Below are 23,330 nucleotides of genomic sequence, written 5' to 3' on the forward strand. Positions count from 1 at the left end.
AACAGAGATTGGAAACCATGTATCCAAAAAGTTTCCCTCTGGCGTCACCGAGAGTATCTATTGTATCCAGAAGCACGTGGAATGCTTTCCAAAGGGGTAATTTTAAATGTATTGCAATTTTTATTGTGTTTAATTGTGCTGTGTCTGGAGACGCTATGTTTCATAGAACATTTCTTTAGATTGCGCAGGTGTTCGCTCCATCTAGTTCGCACTTTTCTACAAGTGCGACCCAAATATTGAGAACCACACTCACAAGTCATTACGTATACCACAAAATCTGAATTACAACTACGTTGTGATTTAATGTTGATCTTGATTTTATTTGTATGTGCCTCAATACTTTTATTTGTATGAGCTACAAAATAATCCTGATCCTTTTTTCAGAGCCCAGTGGACTTTCTCACATCTGTTCTCCTTGGCAAGATTTTCCATTCCAGAGAGCTCTATTAATTTCTTTTGTAAAAAGCTCACCATTTGTCAGAGTCAGCACCTATTTTTAGGTTTGTCGATGCAACAACTTTCAAAATATTTCTCTCCATGTGGTGAATTTTTGGGAATTAAGTCCTCTGTGTTTGTGATTTATTCCAATTTTGACTTCTTTAACTTATTAACCAATAAGGTACAGAATATTGTTTTACGCCAAATTTATGATAGAAAATTATAGTAGTAGTTGCCAACAATTGAAAAAAAATTCCAGGGACACTTTGGAGTATTAAACATGCCCCAAATTTGTGAATTGCATAGCCTAACCCACTCCAATCCACCTCAAGAAAAGCACATAAAATACTAGTAGTATAATGTACCCATATTGATTGCTTAAAGAGATAGGGAAAAATGATAATTTCCTGATTTAGACAGACTCAGTCTGTTTCTGGAAGGTAACATCGTTTACCACACAGCTGGATGGACAGAGTTATTCTAAAAAACAACATCCATCAGTGATTCAAAGAGGAGCACCCGGGACTATACAGTTCTGATATGGTCATATGAATTTTTTAACTTTTTATCGTGTAAGTGCAATGTTTTACGAATGTCATTAAAGTTTGTTAATAATTTTACCTATGAATCAGGGTTGGCACAGTCTTTAATGTACAATGGAATGTGGCTAATGAGAAAATGCTGAGGTAAAATAACTTCCTTTTTTCAGATGCTCAGGTGATATTGTCTATTCAGGTTTTTACAGCTATGGTGCATCACTTTCAAGTGCTTTAATACTTGGGTAAAATTTATTTTTAAGTATTCAAATAAAATAAGTCTACATTAAAGCAGACTTTAATACAAGTTAAGTTTCCGTTTCTGCTGAGGCCAGTTAGGGACATTTATGAATGAGTCACTAAAGTCAATTACTTTTTTTAATATAGTAGTGCTGTCTGTAATCCACACTTCCACTTTTAACAGGAATTGGAAAGCACACTATTTTCAGTATTAAATTACAAGAAGCATAGACATAATAAGGTATATGGCATGTTTTATTTTATTACAGATCATTAAACCTTGTATTTTTCAGTCCTTAAAGTATTTAATGCCCCTTAATAACAGACTGTGGCCTAGATTTAGAGTTCGGCGGTAGCCGTCAAAACCAGCGTTAGAGGCTCCTAACGCTGGTTTTGGCCGCCCGCTGGTATTTGGAGTCAGTGATTAAAGGGTCTAACGCTCACTTTACAGCCGCGACTTTTCCATACCGCAGATCCCCTTACGTCAATTGCGTATCCTATCTTTTCAATGGGATCTTTCTAACGCTGGTATTTAGAGTCGTTTCTGCAGTGAGCGTTAGAGCTCTAACGACAAGATTCCAGCCGCCTGAAAATAGCAGGAGTTAAGAGCTTTCTGGCTAACGCCGGTTTATAAAGCTCTTAACTACTGTACCCTAAAGTACACTAACACCCATAAACTACCTATGTACCCCTAAACCGAGGTCCCCCCACATCGCCGCCACTCGATTAAAATTTTTAACCCCTAATCTGCCGACCGCCACCTACGTTATACTTATGTACCCCTAATCTGCTGCCCCTAACACCGCCGACCCCTGTATTATATCTATTAACCCCTAACTTGCCCCCCACAACGTCGCCGCAAGCTACTTAAAATAATTAACCCCTAATCTTCCGACCGCAAATCGCCGCCACCTACGTTATCCCTATGTACCCCTAATCTGCTACCCCTAACATCGCCGACCCCTATGTTATATTTATTAACCCCTAATCTGCCCCCCTCAACGTCGCCGACACCTACCTACACTTATTAACCCCTAATCTGCCGAGCGGACCTGAGCGCTACTATAATAAAGTTATTAACCCCTAATCCGCCTCACTAACCCTATCATAAATAGTATTAACCCCTAATCTGCCCTCCCTAACATCGCCGACACCTACCTTCAATTATTAACCCCTAATCTGCCGACCGGAGCTCACCGCTATTCTAATAAATGTATTAACCCCTAAAGCTAAGTCTAACCCTAACACTAACACCCCCCTAAGTTAAATATAATTTTTATCTAACGAAATAAATTAACTCTTATTAAATAAATAATTCCTATTTAAAGCTAAATACTTACCTGTAAAATACATCCTAATATAGCTACAATATAAATTATAATTATAGTATAGCTATTTTAGGATTAATATTTATTTTACAGGCAACTTTGTAATTATTTTAACCAGGTACAATAGCTATTAAATAGTTAAGAACTATTTAATAGTTACCTAGTTAAAATAATAACAAATTTACCTGTAAAATAAATCCTAACCTAAGATATAATTAAACCTAACACTACCCTATCAATAAAATAATTAAATAAACTACCTACAATTACCTACAATTAACCTAACACTACACTATCAATAAATTAATTAAACACAATTGCTACAAATAAATAAAATTAAATAAACTATCTAAAGTACAAAAAATAAAAAAGAACTAAGTTACAGAAAATAATAAAATATTTACAAACATAAGAAAAATATTACAACAATTTTAAACTAATTACACCTACTCTAAGCCCCCTAATAAAATAACAAAGCCCCCCAAAATAAAAAATTCCCTACCCTATTCTAAAATACAAATATTACAAGCTCTTTTACCTTACCAGCCCTGAACAGGGCCCTTTGCGGGGCATGCCCCAAGAATTTCAGCTCTTTTGCCTGTAAAAAAAAACATACAATACCCCCCCCCCAACATTACAACCCACCACCCACATACCCCTAATCTAACCCAAACCCCCCTTAAATAAACCTAACACTAACCCCCTGATGATCTTCCTACCTTGTCTTCACCATGCCAGGTTCACCGATCCGTCCTGGCTCCAAGATCTTCATCCAACCCAAGCGGGGGCTAGACATCCACTGAAGAAGTCCAGAAGAGGGTCCAAAGTCTTCCTCCTATCCGGCAAGAAGAGGACATCCGGACCGGCAAACATCTTCTCCAAGCGGCATCTTCTATCTTCTTCCATCCGATGACGACCGGCTCCATCTTGAAGACCTCCAGCGCGGATCCATCCTCTTCTTCCGACGACTAGACGACGAATGACGGTTCCTTTAAGGGACGTCATCCAAGATGGCGTCCCTCGAATTCCGATTGGCTGATAGGATTCTATCAGCCAATCGGAATTAAGGTAGGAATTTTCTGATTGGCTGATGGAATCAGCCAATCAGAATATAGTTCAATCCGATTGGCTGATCCAATCAGCCAATCAGATTGAGCTCGCATTCTATTGGCTGATCGGAACAGCCAATAGAATGCGAGCTCAATCTGATTGGCTGATTGGATCAGCCAATCGGATTGAACTATATTCTGATTGGCTGATTCCATCAGCCAATCAGAAAATTCCTACCTTAATTCCGATTGGCTGATAGAATCCTATCAGCCAATCGGAATTCGAGGGACGCCATCTTGGATGACGTCCCTTAAAGGAACCGTCATTCGTCGTCTAGTCGTCGGAAGAAGAGGATGGATCCGCGCTGGAGGTCTTCAAGATGGAGCCGGTCGTCATCGGATGGAAGAAGATAGAAGATGCTGCTTGGAGAAGATGTTTGCCGGTCCGGATGTCCTCTTCTTGCCGGATAGGAGGAAGACTTTGGACCCTCTTCTGGACTTCTTCAGTGGATGTCTAGCCCCCGCTTGGGTTGGATGAAGATCTTGGAGCCAGGACGGATCGGTGAACCTGGCATGGTGAAGACAAGGTAGGAAGATCATCAGGGGGGTAGTGTTAGGTTTATTTAAGGGGGGTTTGGGTTAGATTAGGGGTATGTGGGTGGTGGGTTGTAATGTTGGGGGGGGGGTATTGTATGTTTTTTTTTACAGGCAAAAGAGCTGAAATTCTTGGGGCATGCCCCGCAAAGGGCCCTGTTCAGGGCTGGTAAGGTAAAAGAGCTTGTAATATTTGTATTTTAGAATAGGGTAGGGAATTTTTTATTTTGGGGGGCTTTGTTATTTTATTAGGGGGCTTAGAGTAGGTGTAATTAGTTTAAAATTGTTGTAATATTTTTCTTATGTTTGTAAATATTTTATTATTTTCTGTAACTTAGTTCTTTTTTATTTTTTGTACTTTAGATAGTTTATTTAATTTTATTTATTTGTAGCAATTGTGTTTAATTAATTTATTGATAGTGTAGTGTTAGGTTAATTGTAGGTAATTGTAGGTAGTTTATTTAATTATTTTATTGATAGGGTAGTGTTAGGTTTAATTATATCTTAGGTTAGGATTTATTTTACAGGTAAATTTGTTATTATTTTAACTAGGTAACTATTAAATAGTTCTTAACTATTTAATAGCTATTGTACCTGGTTAAAATAATTACAAAGTTGCCTGTAAAATAAATATTAATCCTAAAATAGCTATAATATAATTATAATTTATATTGTAGCTATATTAGGATTTATTTTACAGGTAAGTATTTAGCTTTAAATAGGAATCATTTATTTAATAAGAGTTAATTTATTTCGTTAGATAAAAATTATATTTAACTTAGGGGGGTGTTAGTGTTAGGGTTAGACTTAGCTTTAGGGGTTAATACATTTATTAGAATAGCGGTGAGCTCCAGTCGGCAGATTAGGGGTTAATAATTGAAGGTAGGTGTCGGCGATGTTAGGGAGGGCAGATTAGGGGTTAATACTATTTATGATAGGGTTAGTGAGGCGGATTAGGGGTTAATAACTTTATTATAGTAGCGCTCAGGTCCGCTCGGCAGATTAGGGGTTAATAAGTGTAGGCAGGTGTCGGCGACGTTGAGGGGGGCAGATTAGGGGTTAATAAATATAACATAGGGGTCGGCGATGTTAGGGCAGCAGATTAGGGGTACATAGGGATAACGTAGGTGGCGGCGGTTTACGGAGCGGCAGATTAGGGGTTAAAAGTGTAATGCAGGGGTCAGCGATAGCGGGGGCGGCAGATTAGGGGTTAATAAGTGTAAGGTTAGGGGTGTTTAGACTCGGGGTACATGTTAGAGTGTTAGGTGCAGACGTAGGAAGTGTTTCCCCATAGGAAACAATGGGGCTGCGTTAAGAGCTGAACGCTGCTTTTTTGCAGGTGTTAGGTTTTTTTTCAGCTCAAACTGCCCCATTGTTTCCTATGGGAGAATCGTGCACGAGCACGTTTTTGATGCCGGCCGCGTCCGTAAGCAACTCTGGTATCGAGAGTTGCATTTGCGGTAAATATGCTCTACGCTCCTTTTTTGGAGCCTAACGCAGCATTAGTTTGAACTCTCGATACCAGAGTTAAATTTATGGTGCGGCCAGAAAAAAACCCGCGGAGCGTTAACAGCCCTTTTACCGCCGAACTCCAAATCTAGGCCTGTATGTATAGCTAAAAAAATTTAAAGGGACATTTAAAAAAAAAAAAAAAGTTTGCTGCCTACTTTAGTGCATACACTTGCAACAGTATCCCAACTCAACTGCAGGTGTTTAAACAAATAAAAAAAACATCTAAACTTTTTTCAATACTTTATAGTACATGTAATTATCATCACTTGCTTATTTTAGCCATTAACTTTATGCCCATTTTGTTTTTTTCTCTACCTAAAACAGCTGGAATTAAAATTTATAACATGTGGATTGCTGTTACAACTCACTAATTAATTAATTAAAAAGAGGACAGTATGTCTTAAATTTATTCGAAATAAGTAGACATTCTCAAATAGTTTAAATCAGTTTTGTCTGGCTAATATCAGATCTGAGTGGAGCCAGAATTCTTTGCTTTGGTGTCTAGTGCCCTTGTGTTTTGATCACATACAAAAACTGAGTGATATATTCCTTTTTTCGGCAAAATGAATCTGCAGATGCAATTAGCAACTCTACAGAGTTTTTTTGTTTATCAGATATTCTTAAAAGTGATTTATATATTTTTTTTCTTGAGTTGTAGAAAAACAAGTTCAATAGTTGACATGTTCAATTTAAAATAAAGTGTTTGGGTCTGAATACATTTTTAATACTAGGCTATATATCTAACTACAGTGCAGTAGGTCATGATGTATTTTCCTAACATAGAATATATTTAAGTCAAAATTGACATGATGTAATGGCTAATCTATCTGATTCAAGACACTGTTCTAAATGCTATCTCTGTAATACCTTAATTAATAGTTGCTATATCTGATTAAGTGAATAATGCATGTGATTTAATGGGGTTGTTCAGTATTAAGTTCAAAACCAGGAAGGCAATTTGTCTTTTTTTTGCAGAGAATAGGATTTTGGAAGAAATAAATTATCTGTTTCATTATAAACTAAATCAAGGACATATTCTTTTTACAGTGACTTTCAATATGCTTCATATTATGACAAGTTTGCCCTCAAGTGGACTTTGCATCCTCCATGATGTGTTAGGGAAAAAAAATCAGTTGGTATTTGCAAACAATAAAATAATTGTCCACTAAAGTTTTAACACACCCATAAGATGGATAAAAATGATAGATTTAATATATAGTTTGTTACTGGTTCTCTTTAAAGAGTATTTGGTGAGTACAATTTTTACTACACATCTAAGCCATGATACAGTTAACAATTTTGTTTTATTGTACTAACTGTTATATAATAAAGATTATTTCTAGAAGACTATTTGAGCAACACTTGCTATAGAAGCTCTTTGTAATGTACCTACAATCTCCTGTGAAGTCCACAAACAGGATCCTTGCATAAGTCCCTAGGTTGTCGAGATGTTCCAAGATGTAATGCAGTTCCATGTTGACTGAATTATCTACCAACCCTTTTGCATGATAAGCAAGCTACATTGGGTCTAATATCCCTCTTTGACAACATTTCTACAACCACTATTCAGATACAGGTCCATTCCCTGCCTTTTGAACTTTCTTATGCGTGACTATAGGCTAGATTCACATACATTTGTACAGTTGCTAGGGACCTTATTGCAAAAGAAGATAATATGGTCAAAACTCACATGGATTGGAAAAAATAATAATCCAGGGATATCATACATATACATTAGTATGGTATACATTAATAAATGCCCATGTTAGGTTATCTATACTAGAGAGACTATACATCAGATAATGGAAATAACAATCTAGCACAAATCCAACATAAAATGTAGGGATTATACAGCACCTGCAGTTTACATGTCCCTTTTTAAAAGACATAGCATATCTCATCTGAGGTTCCAGATTTTTGATCCTTAAAGAAGGGAAGGGAACAAAGAACTCATACTTAAAAATGACAAGCTTTCTGGATTTAGTGACTAGTGTCATTGTGTTGGGATATTTATGAATATTAATAATTAAATATTAATATATAATCCCAATTGATAAAAAATAAGCTCTGACAGGGGTCATATTATAGACACAACAAATATATTTATGCAGCAACTAGGGCTTAATTAAACATTAAAATATAATACAGTTATAGAAATATTAAAAATAATCAAATAGTTTGTGACACAATGAGATATGGTGGGGGACGAATTATACCCCTGTTTTCGCACGAGCCTTCAGGCTCGCCGGGAACAGCAGGCTCGCCTGCTCCATAACTGATCCGCTGCCTCTGAGGCTGCGGTCCTCAATCCGCCCAATCCTATATGATCGGGCTGATTGACACCCCCTGCTAGCGGCCGCAAATCTGCAGGGGGCGGCATTGCACAAGCAGTTCACAAGAACTGCTTGTGCAATTATAAATGCCGACAGCGTATGCATCGTATCATTTCCGTCCACACTTTAATAAATCGGCCCATGGACTCAATATTATTGGAAAATTAAATAGCAGCCCCATTGATGTATATGGGGAAAAAAAAGATACGTTTAAACACCCTAACATAAACCCCACCTACATAATGTTATTAACCCCTAATCTGCCACACCCGATATCGCCACCCCTATACTAAAGTTATTAACCCCTATTCCCCTGCACCCCAACATCGCCCACACTATAATAAATCTATTAACCCCTACTCCGCCACTCCCTGACAACGCTGCAACTAAATAAAGCTATTAACTCCTAAACCTCTGGCCTCCCACATCACTACCACAAAATAAACCTATTAACCCCTAAACCGCCAGGCCACCACATTGCAACAACCTAAATTAAACTATTAACCCCTAACCATAACCCTATTGTAACCCTAACACCCCCTAACTTTAACATAATAAAATAGAGCTAAAATAAAGTTACAATTATTAACTAAATAATACCTTTTTAAAACTAAATGCATACTGTGAAATAAAACCTATATATTGTAGCTAGCTTAGGTTTTATTTTTATTTCACAGGTAAGTTTGTATTTATTTTATCTAGGTAGACTAATTAGTAAATAGTAATTAACTATTTACTTACTACTAACTAGTTAAAATAAATACAAACTTAACTGTGAAATAAAACCTAAGCTGCCTTACACTATAAACTAATATTAAAAAAAATAAAAAAACACTAAAATTACAAAAAATAAAACCACTAAAATTACAAAAAAAAACTACCATTACAAAAAATAACAAATTCAAAGTATCTAAAACAATAAAAATTATTCCTATTCTACCGCCTCTTAGCTAACAAGCTTAGGCAGCGCACTGCAGAAGCTCGCATCCCCTACTTAACAACTCTGCAAGGTACTGTTCGCCTCCCAATGGATATTGGGAACGCTTTTGCACACTACTATTCTTCTCTCTATAATTTACAAAAATCTTCAAATGCCCCTCCCCCGTCCTCTTCACAGATCCAGGAGTTTTAAAGTTCCTTGTCCCTACCAGTTCTATCCGAAACCCAGGAAAATTCACTAGATTCCCCTATTGTTATTGATGAAGTGACTTCAGTTATTAAATCCCTGAAACCCAATAAATCCCCTGGGCCGGATGGTTACAGTGCCCTCTTCTATAAGACCTTTTCCTCGCAGCTCGCCCCGCTACTCACCCGAATCTGTTCGCTTGCCAGACAAACTGGCTCCCTTCCTCCTGAAATGCTTGAAACGGTCATAGTAACAATCCCAAAACCGGGAAAGACCCCAGATAAGTGTGAACACTTCCGTCCCATCTCATTAATTAATACAGATGTCAAAATCCTAGCTAAAGTTATGGCTGTTAGGCTCAATCGGGTTCTGGCCTCCCTTATCAATGAGGACCAAGTTGGCTTCACCTCGGGCAGGGAGGGACCAGATAATACTCGTAGATTACTCAATATCTTTTTTGAAGCTAAACAAAAACTTATCCCCTGCACTACGCTGGCGCTCGACGCCGAAAAAGCCTTTGATAGGGTGAACTGGGCATACCTATTTGAGGTCCTCAGTCACTTTGGCTTCCCCCTAGCTTTATCTCTTGTGTTAGGTCGTTATACTCAGCCCCCTCAGCCTCAGTTAAAGGCCTCGGTTTTCGCTCTACAATCTTTCAAATTACCAACGGGACCCGGCAAGGGTGCCCTTTGTCCCCGCTGATATTCGCCTTAGTAATGGAACCGCTTGCGGAAGCCATTAGGAGTAACCCAGAGATTCGGGGAGTCGAAATTGAGGGGACTATTCAAAAGACGGCATTGTTCTTAGATGACTAAACGGTTTTCCTGAGTGACCCAGTTCGACCCCTTCCTGCCCTATTTAGATTATTAGACTCCTTTGGACAGATTAGTTATTATAAGATTAATCTCAGCAAGACCGATGCTTATGCCATAAATTTAGAGGACAAAGACGTTGAGCAACTTAAAGAGACTTATCCATTCAGTTGGTCCCAACAGAGGATTAAACACCTAGGTGTCTATCTGTCTTGCAACATATCCACCATCATTGAATCTAATTTCTACCCGCTACTACAGCAGTTCCAAAAGAGTGTGAATACTTGGAGTGTTCCTTGCATCTCCTGGCTGGGTCGGTGGCAGCATTCAAAATGATGCTGCTTCCTAAACTGACCTACCTCTTTCGCTCGCTCCCTATTCCGATACCCAAGTCTCTCATTGGCAAATTCCAACAGGTCTGCAATAAGTTTGTTTGGAGAAATAAGCATCCTAGAGTAGCTACTCACATTTTACAGCACCCGCTGTGTGGAGGAGGCGCTGGCGCCCCTAACATAGCTACTTATCATGAGGCCTCACGCTTAGCGCACATTCTTGCCTGGAATGTCACTTCTTCTCCAAGCAGATGGCGAGCCTTGGAACAAGCCACCTTGCCCAATTCATTATTGCTTCCAGACCTTATCTGGCTCCCTAAACATGTCAGATCTACATATAGCATTCACAATACCATTATCCTACATGCTCTGCGATTCTGGGACAGACTGCGCCCATTAAAGCAAATTGCCCCACATCCTTCCCCTATACATTCCCTGCCGGGACTTCTTATGGCCCTCAAGGACTCACACCCCCAACTCTGGCAAGAGTGTAACATTTCCTATATAGCAGACTTGTTTCCCAATGGTAGGTTTATAGCCACCTCACATTTCATATCAACCTACACCCCACCACCCCTCCTACGATTTGAATTTTGGAGGCTACACAGCCTTTTAAAATCTTGGGGATTTCTCAACAGACCGCTACGTGAAGCAACTGTATGGGAAAAGAGGTGGACGAGGAAAATTAAAATACTGCGGCCGCTCTCGATCTCATATAGAGACCTGTTGAATTCCTGTCATATTACCACCCCTTATGGCTGCTCATTCTGACACCCTATAAATACTGACCTGTGTCTTCCTGTCATTGCTTGTTATTTTGAATTCCTCAGTCTTCTATTGCTCTGACGTGCTGTGAAATCTGACAGACCTTCTACTGAGACACTTCTAACATCATCAGCTGCAGCCGGGTGTGGCTTCTCTCCTTCAGCTCTGTGAACACACTTCCTGCTCACTCCTGCTCTGCAAACTTTGGCCTAGATTTGGAGTTTGGCGTCAGCCGTGAAAACCAGCGTTAGAGGCTCCTAACGCTGGTTTTAGGCTACCGCCGGTATTTGGAGTCAGTGATTAAAGGGTCTAACGCTCACTTTTCAGCCGCGACTTTTCCATACCGCAGATCCCCTTACGTCAATTGCGTATCCTATCTTTTCAATGGGATCTTTCTAACGCCGGTATTTAGAGTCGTTTCTGAAGTGAGCGTTAGAGCTCTAACGACAAAACTCCAGCCGCCGGAAAATAGCAGTAGTTAAGAGCTTTCTGGGCTAACGCCGGTTCATAAAGCTCTTAACTACTGTACCCTAAAGTACACTAACACCCATAAACTACCTATGTACCCCTAAACCGAGGTCCCCCCACATCGCCGCCACTCGATTTAAATTTTTTAACCCCTAATCTGCCGACCGCCACCTACGTTATACTTATGTACCCCTAATCTGCTGCCCCTAACCCCGCCGACCCCTGTATTACATTTATTAACCCCTAACCTGCCCCCCACAACGTCGCCGCCAGCTACTTACAATAATTAACCCCTAATCTTCCGACCGCAAAGCGCCGCCACCTACGTTATCCTTATGTACCCCTAATCTGCTGCCCCTAACACCGCCGACCCCTATATTATATTTATTAACCCCTAATCTGCCCTCCCTAACATCGCCGACACCTACCTTCAATTATTAACCCCTAATCTGACGACCGGAGCTCATCGCTACTATAATAAATGGATTAACCCCTAAAGCTAAGTCTAACCCTAACACTAACACCCCCCTAACTTAAATATAATTTAAATCTAACGAAATAAATTAACTCTTATTAAATAACTTATTCCTATTTAAAGCTAAATACTTACCTGTAAAATACATCCTAATATAGCTACAATATAAATTATAATTATATTATAGCTATTTTAGGATTTATATTTATTTTACAGGCAACTTGGTAATTATTTTAACCAGGTACAATAGCTATTTAATAGTTACCTAGTTAAAATAATAACAAATTTACCTGTAAAATAAATCCTAACCTAAGTTACAATTAAACCTAACACTACCCTATCAATAAATTAATTAAATAAACTACCTACAATTACCTACAATTAACCTAACACTACACTATCAATAAATTAATTAAACACAATTCCTACAAATAAATACAATTAAATAAACTAGCTAAAGTACAAAAAATAAAAAAGAACTAAGTTACAAAAAATAAAAAAATATTTACAAACATTAGAAATATATTACAACAATTTTAAACTAATTACACCTACTCTAAGCCCCCTAATAAAATAACAAAGCCCCCCAAAATAAAAAATTCCCTACCCTATTCTAAATTAAAAAAGGTAAAAGCTCTTTTACCTTACCAGCCCTGAACAGGGCCCTTTGCGGGGCATGCCCCAAGAATTTCAGCTCTTTTGCCTGTAAAAAAAAACATACAATACCCCCCCCCAACATTACAACCCACCACCCACATACCCCTAATCTAACCCAAACCCCCCTTAAATAAACCTAACACTAAGCCCCTGAAGATCTTCCTACCTTGTCTTCACCATCCAGGTTCACCGATCCGTCCTGAAGAGCTCCTCCGATGTCCTGATCCAAGCCCAAGCGGGGGGCTGAAGAGGTCCATGATCCGGTCAAAGTCTTCATCCAAGCGGGGCAGAAGAGGATCTTCCATCCGATTGAAGTCTTCATCCAGGCGGCATCTTCTATGGTCTTCCATCCTGAGCGAAGCGGCAGGATCCTGAAGACCTCCAGCGCGGAACATCCATCCGGCCCGACGACTGAACGACGAATGACTGTTCCTTTAAGGGACGTCATCCAAGATGGCGTCCCTCGAATTCCGATTGGCTGATAGGATTCTATCAGCCAATCGGAATTAAGGTAGGAATTTTCTGATTGGCTGATGGAATCAGCCAATCAGAATCAAGTTCAATCCGATTGGCTGATCCAATCAGCCAATCAGATTGAGCTCGCATTCTATTGGCTGTTCCGATCAGCCAATAGAATGCGAGCTCAATCTGATAGGCTGATTGGATCAGCCAATCGGATTGAACTTGATTCTGATTGGCTGATTCCATCAGCCAATCAGAAAATTCCTTCCTTAATTCCGATTGGCTGATAGAATCTTATCAGCCAATCGGAATTCGAGGGACGCCATCTTGGATGACGTCCCTTAAAGGAACAGTCATTCGTCGTTCAGTCGTCGGGCCGGATGGATGTTCCGCGCTGGAGGTCTTCAGGATCCTGCCGCTTCGCTCAGGATGGAAGACCATAGAAGATGCCGCCTGGATGAAGACTTCAATCGGATGGAAGATCCTCTTCTGCCCCGCTTGGATGAAAACTTTGACCGGATCATGGACCTCTTCAGCCCCCGCTTGGGCTTGGATCAGGACATCGGAGGAGCTCTTCAGGACGGATCGGTGAACCTGGATGGTGAAGACAAGGTAGGAAGATCTTCAGGGGCTTAGTGTTAGGTTTATTTAAGGGGGGTTTGGGTTAGATTAGAGGTATGTGGGTGGTGGGTTGTAATGTTGGGGGGGGGGTATTGTATGTTTTTTTTTACAGGCAAAAGAGCTGAAATTCTTGGGGCATGCCCCGCAAAGGGCCCTGTTCAGGGCTGGTAAGGTAAAAGAGCTTTTACCTTTTTTAATTTAGAATAGGGTAGGGAATTTTTTATTTTGGGGGGCTTTGTTATTTTATTTGGGGGCTTAGAGAAGGTGTAATTAGTTTAAAATTGTTGTAATATTTTTCTTATGTTTGTAAATATTTTTTTATTTTTTGTAACTTAGTTCTTTTTTATTTTTTGTACTTTAGTTAGTTTATTTAATTGTATTTATTTGTAGGAATTGTGTTTAATTAATTTATTGATAGTGTAGTGTTAGGTTAATTGTAGGTAATTGTAGGTAGTTTATTTAATTTATTGATAGGGTAGTGTTAGGTTTAATTATATCTTAGGTTAGGATTTATTTTACAGGTAAATTTGTTATTATTTTAACTAGGTAACTATTAAATAGTTCTTAACTATTTAATAGCTATTGTACCTGGTTAAAATAATTAACAAGTTGCCTGTAAAATAAATATAAATCCTAAAATAGCTATAATATAATTATAATTTATATTGTAGCTATATTAGGATTTATTTTACAGGTAAGTATTTAGCTTTAAATAGGAATAAGTTATTTAATAAGAGTTAATTAATTTCGTTAGATTTAAATTATATTTAACTTAGGGGGGTGTTAGTGTTAGGGTTAGACTTAGCTTTAGGGGTTAATCCATTTATTATAGTAGTGGTGAGCTCCGGTCGTCAGATTAGGGGTTAATAATTGAAGTTAGGTGTCGGCGATGTTAGGGAGGGCAGATTAGGGGTTAATACTATTTATGATAGGGTTAGTGAGGCGGATTAGGGGTTAATAACTTTATTATAGTAGCGCTCAGGTCCGCTCGGCAGATTAGGGGTTAATAAGTGTAGGCAGGTGTCGGCGACGTTGTGGGGGGCAGATTAGGGGTTAATAAATATAATCTAGGGGTCGGCGGTGTTAGGGGCAGCAAATTAGGGGTACATAGGGATAACGTAGGTTGCGGCGGTTTACGGAGCGGCAGATTAGGGGTTAAAAAAAATATGCAGGGGTCAGCGATAGTGGGAGCGGCATATTAGGGGTTAATAAGTGTAAGGTTAGGGGTGTTTAGACTCGGGGTACATGTTAGGGTGTTAGGTGCAGACGTAGGAAGTGTTTCCCCATAGCAAACAATGGGGCTGCGTTAGGAGCTGAACGCTGCTTTTTTGCAGGTGTTAGGTTTTTTTTCAGCTCAAACAGCCCCATTGTTTCCTATGGGGATATCGTGCACGAGCACGTTTTTGAGGCTGGCCGCGTCTGTAAGCAACTCTGGTATCGAGAGTTGCATTTGCGGTAAAAATGCTCTACGCTCCTTTTTTGGAGCCTAACGCAGCATTTGTTTGAACTCTCGATACCAGAGTTAATTTTATGCTGCGGCCAGAAAAAAGCCTGCGGAGCGTTAACAGCCCATCTACCGCCAAACTCCAAATCTAGGCCTTTGAGAGTAATCCCTGCTCTCTCATTTTTTCTTAAGTTCTACTTGCTGTGATAACGGACCTGTAAACTCAGTGATATTCTACTCAAAGGTATTTTTTTGTGCATAACTTTGTTTATTCTATTAAGGATTATTTTGCATCACATTAGAGCTCTTACTTTTTATATTATGCATATTTATTTTTACTATATCAGGGTACTCAGTTTTGTTATGTTATATAAAGGGTTTAAACAATTGCATTGAGAATTAAGACTTTTACTCATTTGTTTAGCAAATCCTTTATTAAAATAAACACAGTGCTTAAATACTATGACCTAAGTTGTGGTTTATGGTTAAAAGCTACTGTTACACACCTTTTTTACTTCAGCCTGAGTTTGTTCAGCAGCTGAGTTGTCTGCATCTCCTTTTTTCAGAAAATAATCTACTTGGATTATTACATAATAACAAGCCTAAAAAATGCAAGTGGACCCAGCTGAACTCGCTCAAGCAGTTTATACATTATCCCAAAGAGTTGATAATATAAGCCAAGGTCTCAGAGAGACTCAATTAGATATACAAAATCTAAGAGCCTTTATTTCTCAGGAAATTGCAGTTAAAATGTCAGCTACTACACCTGAACCACAGGTGTTATACCCTGAAATTTTTACAGGTGATAGATCTAAGTATAGGGAGTTTAAAAATGCCTGTCTACTCCTTTTTTCCCTAAAACCAAAAACATATAGTACTGACAAACAGACGGTTTTAACTATCATAACTTATTTAAGGGGAGAACCCTGTGCGTGGGCTGATAGTTATTTTGAATCACAAGATCCAATACTAAATAATTTTCAGGTCTTTTTGATGCATTGTCAGCATTGTATGAGGATCCTTATAGACAGGCAACAGCTGAAAAAGCCCTAAGAAATGTAAAAAAAGCTAAAAGACCTGTGGAGGACTTTATTACTGAGTTCAAACGGTATGCCAGGGATTCTGAATGGAACAAAGTTCTTTAAGAAATCAATTTCACTTGGGCTTAAATGAATCCCTAAAATATGAACTTGCTAGATTAGACTTACCTATATCCTTAGATGCCCTATATGATTTAGCAATACAATTAGATAGGAGATATAGGGAAAGAAGGGTTGAGAAACTTTCTTATGAGTCATCTAGCAAAAGATACAACAGTATTCCTAACCCTGCTCCAGCCACATCTACTGAAACACCTATGGATTTAGGGGTATTACGTGGACCCCTAACTCAAGAGGAGAAGAATAGAAGGAGATTGAATCATCTCTGCATGTATTGTGGTTCTAAAGAACATATTCTGAGAGACTGCCCTAATCTTCTAAAACAGAAGTCAGGTAAAACCATCACTACTAACACTACTGTCTGTACTTCTCTTTCAGATCAGATGTTTATAAAACTACCTCTATCTTTGCAGTGGGATCAAAGACGACTGAATATTGAGGCCATCGTGGATACTGGGGCAACTGGTTGTTATATAGACATAAGTTTAATTGAAAAAAATAAAATACCACATATAGCAAAAGAAAAACTTGTTTCTATACTTGTCATAGATGGTAACACAATTAGTACTGGTCCAGTTACACATGAGACTATACCTCTACTGGTGACTTGCAATCAGACACATGTTGAATACATGTCTTTTGACATAATACCCTCACCTCTGTTTCCAGCTGTCATAGGTATGAACTGGTTAGTAAAACATAACCCTATCTTTGATTGGCAAACATTATCTATAAAACTTGATTCTGGTTATTGTAAAAATACCTGTTTACAAAATCATCACATACTACATACATCCTCACTCTCATTACCATCTCACTATTCGGATTTTAGTGATGTTTTTGATGTAAAAGAAAGTCAGGTATTACCTCCGCATAGACAGTATGACTGTCCAATTGAGTTATTACCTGGTAGCACAGTACCTATAGGGAGAATTTATCCTTTATCTAAATCTGAATTAAACCATCTTAAAGAGTATATATCGATGATAACTTAAAAAAAGGTTTTATTAGGCCATCTACCTCACCAGCAGGTGCTGGAATGTTTTTTGTACGTAATAAGGATAATTCATTACGTCCAATAATTGATTATCGTCAACTGAATAAATGTACCAAAAAGAATCGTTACCCATTACCTCTCATTCCAAAGATTATAGAACGATTGCAAGGCACCACCATATATACAAAGCTTGATTTACGTGGTGCATATAACCTGATCAGAATGAAAGAGGGAGATGAATGGCTGACAGCTTTTAGGACCCGTTACGGTCTCTTTGAATATCAAGTCATGCCATTCGGGCTATGTAACGCCCCAGCCACATTTCAAAATTTCATAAATGATATTTTTAGAGATATATTAGACACTTACATCATCATATATTTGGATGATATTCTGATCTTTTCTAAGAACTTGGATGAACACATAAAACATGTTCGTTCAGTTTTATCCCGTTTAAGAGCTCATCATTTGTTTGCCAAATTAGAAAAATGTATTTTTAACTCATCAGAGATTACCTTCCTAGGCTATCAAATTTCACCATCTGGTATTAAGATGGATCAGAATAAGGTGAAAATTATTCAAGATTGGCCACAACCTCGGACTAGGAAACAATTACAACGTTTCCTAGGTTTTGCTAATTACTACCGCAAGTTTATTAATACATTTGCTGACATTGCAAAACCTTTGACTAATCTCACTAAAGTACAAAACACTTTCAAATGGCATTCAGAAGCTCAAAGCGCTTTTGAATTCCTAAAATCTAGCTTCACTTCTGGCCCTATTTTGCAATACCCAGATCCATTGTTGCAATTTACTTTGGAGGTAGATGCATCAGAATATGCATTAGGAGCTGTATTGTCACAAAAAATTCCACTACCCAAGTACTTCATCCTGTGGCATTTTTTTCTAGAGTTTTTTCAGCTGCAGAGATGAATTATTCAGTAGGCGAAAAAGAACTCCTATCTATAAAAGCCTCCTTTGAACAATGGAGGCATTTACTAGAGGGTACTACTGAACCAGTTTTAATCTATTCTGATCATAGAAATTTGCAATATTTGCAAACTTGTAAAACACTGTCTGCCCGTCAGGTGAGGTGGAGTATTTTCTTCTCACGGTTTAACTTTGTTATTTGCTATAGACCGGGAAGAAATAATGGTAAAGCAGATGCCCTATCCAGGTTGCCTGATAAACCCAGCTACGCACCACCACATCAACATATCATTCCAGAAGATTGTTTCTTAGGTATTCTACAACTTACACCTACTTCTTTAAAACAGTTACAACGTAGTGACACAGAGAAACCAATGCATCTGTTGCATCAAGATTCTAATGGTATTCTTTTATATAACAACCAGATATATATTCCAAAATCTTGTAGACCCACTGTTCTCCAGATGGTACATGATTCCACTTTAGCAGGTCATTTAGGAGTGACTAAGACATTATCTCTACTAAAGAGATCTTTTTGGTGGCCTACTTGTAATAAGGATGTTAAAACTTACGTCTCTACTTGTACCACCTGCGCAACATCAAAATACTCAAGAGGCAAACCTTATGGATTGCTGTTATCTCTCCCTGTACCCAGTAAACCATGGTCAAACATTTCAATGGACTATATTGTGGATTTACCCAAATCTTCCAATTACACTACCATTTTAGTAGTAGTGGATCAATTTTCCAAGATGGCTCATTTCATTCCTTGCATCTCTTTACCTACAGCAAAACAAACTAGTGATCTTTTGATAAAAGAAGTGATCAAGTTGCATGGTTTACCAACATCTATTGTTTCAGACAGGGGATCACAATTTACTTCCAGATTTTGGAGGGAATTATGTTCTACTCTTCATATTCAACAGAGGCTCAGTACTTCTTACCACCCACAAACAAATGGACAGACGGAGCGCACTAACCAGTGGCTCTAACAGTACCTCTGGTGTTTCTGTTCTTCCCAACAGCAAGATTGGTCAACTTATTTACCTCTTGCGGAATTTTCATACAATAACACTATGAATACCTCCACCCAACAAACACCATTCTTTATTAACTATGGCATTCATCCTTCATTTCATGTATTCTCTGATATGACTAGCACCTGTCCAGCGGTGAATGATGCTCTCAATTCTATTTCAGAGAAGTTTGCTATTATCAAGGATAATATTGAAGTAGCTCAAAATTCTCATAAATGTTATTATGATTTAAGAAAAAGGCCTTCATCTGTGTATAAGGTTGGACAAAAGGTCTGGTTGTCCACCAAACACTTACGCTTATCCGCTCCTTCGAGAAAACTAAGTCCACTGTTTATAGGTCCATACGCTATTACAGCATTAAAGAACCCGAATACAGTTACTTTGGACTTGCCTGCACATTTTAAAATTCATCCCACCTTTCACGTGTCATTGGTGAAACCTGCCACATTACGTTTGGACACATCTTCTCCTGCATCGACTTCGACCATTGTAAAACCTGAGGTTGAGTATGAGATTCAAACTGTTTTGGACTCTAGAAGAGTAGGTGGGGTTCTGCAATATCTCATAAGATGGAAGGGGTTTACCCCTGCTGATGACTCTTGGGAGCCTGCCACGAACTTGCATGCTCCTCGGTTGGTGTCACTTTTTCACCGCCGTCACTCGGATCGACCTTCTTCTTCTCAACCGGAGGTTGTTCGTTGAGGGGGGGGGTATGTCATATTACCACCCCTTATGGCTGCTCATTCTGACACCCTATAAATACTGACCTGTGTCTTCCTGTCATTGCTTGTTATTTTGAATTCCTTAGTCTTCTATTGCTCTGATGTGCTGTGAAATCTGACAGGCCTTCTACTGAGACACTTCTGACATCATCAGCTGCAGCCGGGTGTGGCTTCTCTCCTTCAGCTCTGTGAACACACTTCCTGCTCACTCCTGCTCTGCAAACTTTGAGAGTAATCCCTGCTCTCTCATTTTTTCTTAAGTTCTACTTGCTGTGATAACGGACCTGTAAACTCAGTGATATTCTACTCAAAGGTATTTTTTTGTGCATAACTTTGTTTATTCTATTAAGGATTATTTTGTATCACATTAGAGCTCTTACTTTTTATATTATGCATATTTATTTTTACTATATCAGGGTACTCAGTTTTGTTATGTTATATAAAGGGTTTAAACAATTGCATTGAGAATTAAGACTTTTACTCATTTGTTTAGCAAATCCTTTATTAAAATAAACACAGTGCTTAAATACTATGACCTAAGTTGTGGTTTATGGTTAAAAGCTACTGTTACACACCTTTTTTACTTCAGCCTGAGTTTGTTCAGCAGCTGAGTTGTCTGCATCTCCTTTTTTCAGAAAATAATCTACTTGGATTATTACAATTCCCCTACCTTCTATAAGTCAGCCTACATTATAGCCTGGGAAAGAGACTTAAAGGTTTGATGCAGATCAAGAGGACTGGGCTAAGGCCGCCATGCAAACTAAACAAGTCCTCCACTGCGTAACCATATTAGAGCTATATGTCAAAATATGTTCTCAATGGCATCTCACGCCGCTCAGACTCTTCAAAATTTCTCACTCCAATTCCCCATTGTGCTGGAGAGAATGTGGGATGGTGGGATCACCAGCCCATATTTGGTGGGAATGCCCGACGTTACGACCTTTCTGGACTGCAATTCTAAACAAATGCTCAACCCTTGACCCCCTGATTGGCAATTCACCACAAACCATCCTATTTCACTTAGGCATCAAGTCAGCCTCTGACCCCAATGTTTTCCTTAGTATTTACCTGTTTTCAGCTGCCAAGTTAGCTGTGGCAAGACTCTGGAAACAGAAGACAGTCCCAAGATGGGTCGATGTAATTAAGATTATGTCCTACTTCAAACAAATGGAATGCCCAATATTTATCCAGCAGAACAAGGTGACCTTACACCATCAAATGTGGGACTCTTGGAGGCAGTTGACTAACCCAGTGTATAGAGCGCCACATAGTACTCAATCTCCCATGAGTTCAGATTAAGCACTGTTAGTCTCATAACTCAGTCATCCATTAGGCAAATATAGGCTATCACTCTGGAAGTTTGGTAGGTACCTATTGTGGGGATGTGTGTTTTTTTTTTGTTTTTTTTTTCTCCCTTTCTATCTCTCTCCTTCTCTCTACTACCTCATTTCGTCCCCTCCACTTCTACCCCTCCCCTCACCCTATGCCGCCCTCCATTTGAACCTCCAAGATAGACAGACACTGTATTATATATAACACACTATTTGTATTGTTATCTGTTTTTCTCTCTGCAGTTATATGATGACCCACAGTTTTATTAAAAAAAAAATGTTGAGGCCGATTGTTGTAATGATGTTATCAGATTGTATGCTCTCCCATGTACTGTTTTAGACACAATACTCTATACTGTGAACATTTTGTCCATCAATATCTTGTTGGTTGTGTGAACATTACCCTGTTGTTTTGTGACTTTTGACCTCAATAAAAATATTCAAAAAAAATAAAAATAAAATATAAAAATTATTCCTATTCTAATACCCTTTAAAAAAAACATCCCAAAATAAAAAACCCTATCTACAATAAACTACCAAGGGCCCTTAAAAGGGCCTTTTGTAGGGCATTGCCCTAAAGTTAACAGCTCTTTTGCTAAAAAAGAAAATCAAACACCCCCTAACAGTATACAAACCCCCACCCCCCAAACCTACAAAATAAAAATAAATTAACGTATTTTACCCATTGCCTCGAAAAGGGCATGTGTAGGGACATTGCCCTTAAAAGGGTATTCAGCTCTTTTACTGCACATTAAAAATAAAAAATGGCTATTCTAAAAAGAAAAACCCACCCCAAAACCAAAAAAAAATTACACAAAATAACAAACGAATTATCAAAAATAATAACAATTATTCCTATTCTAATACCTATTTAAAAAAAAAAACACCCCCAAATAAAAAACCTAATCTATAATAAACTACCAATAGCCATTAAAAGGGCCTTTTGTAGGGCATTGCCCTAAGTTAAACAGCTCTTTCACCTGAAATTTTTTTACAAAGACCCACTAACATTACAAACCCCCACCCCCCCCAAACCCACAAAATAAAAAAAAAATCTAAAAAAAACCTAATCTACCCATTGCCCTGAAAAGGATATTTGTATGGGCATTGCCCTTATAAGGGCATTTAGCTCTTTTGCATTGCCCTGAAAAGGACATTTAGCTCAAACCATAAACTAAAAAAAAAGACGGCATCTTCTATCTTCATCCATTCGGCGCGGAGCGGGTCCATCTTCAAGACATCCGGTGCAGAGCATCCTCTTCTTCCAATCGTCGCTGGAAAATGAAGTTCACTTTAAGTGACGTCATCCAAGATGGTGTCCCTTACATTCCAAATGTCTGATAGAATTCTATCAGCAAATAGAAATTAAAGGAAAGAAAATCCTTTTGACTGATCCAATCAGCCAATAGGATTGAGTTAGCATTCTATTGGCTGATTGGAATAGCCAATAGAATGCGAGCTCAATCCTATTGGCTGATTGGATCAGCCTATAGGATTAAAACTCAATCCTATTGGCTGTTGGATTAGCCAATTGGATATTTCCCCTTTAATTCCTATTGGCTGATAGAATTCTATCAGCCAATCGGAATGTAAGGGACGCCATCTTGGATGACGTCACTTAAAGTGAACTTCATTTTCCAGCGATGATCGGAAGAAGAGGATGCTCCGCGCCGGATGTCTTAAAGATGGACCGGCTCCACGCCGGATGGATGAAGATAGAAGATGCCGTCTGGATGCAGACTTCTGCCCGCTTGGATGAAGACTTCTGGCCACTTCAATGAAGACTTCTGCCCGCTTGGATGAGGACTTCGCCGGCTGGATGAGGATGGATGTCCTGTCTTCAAAAACTGTAAGTGAATCATCGGGGGTTAGTGTTTTTTTAAGGGTTTATTGGGGGGGTTTTATTTTTAGCTTCAGGTTTGGGCACCATAAAACAGCTAAATGCCCTCTGTTCCGATCAG

General features: G+C 38.7%; 1 long non-coding RNA gene and 1 pseudogene across 1 annotated transcript; one reads left to right on the plus strand and one right to left on the minus strand.

Annotated features, from left to right (window-relative positions):
* LOC128640754 (craniofacial development protein 2-like) overlaps window positions 1-10,417 on the minus strand; it is a 45,662-nt pseudogene extending 35,245 nt beyond the window's left edge.
* Window positions 10,418-16,464: 6,047 nt separating this feature from the next.
* LOC128641457 (uncharacterized) lies at window positions 16,465-16,879 on the plus strand. Its single transcript, XR_008399492.1, has 2 exons — window positions 16,465-16,685; window positions 16,766-16,879. It is a non-coding gene; the product is annotated as an uncharacterized LOC128641457 (long non-coding RNA).
* Window positions 16,880-23,330: the final 6,451 nt, after the last annotated feature.

The sequence above is a fragment of the Bombina bombina genome, chromosome 10 (assembly GCF_027579735.1).
Source record: "Bombina bombina isolate aBomBom1 chromosome 10, aBomBom1.pri, whole genome shotgun sequence".
NCBI classification, from domain to species: Eukaryota; Metazoa; Chordata; class Amphibia; order Anura; family Bombinatoridae; genus Bombina; species Bombina bombina.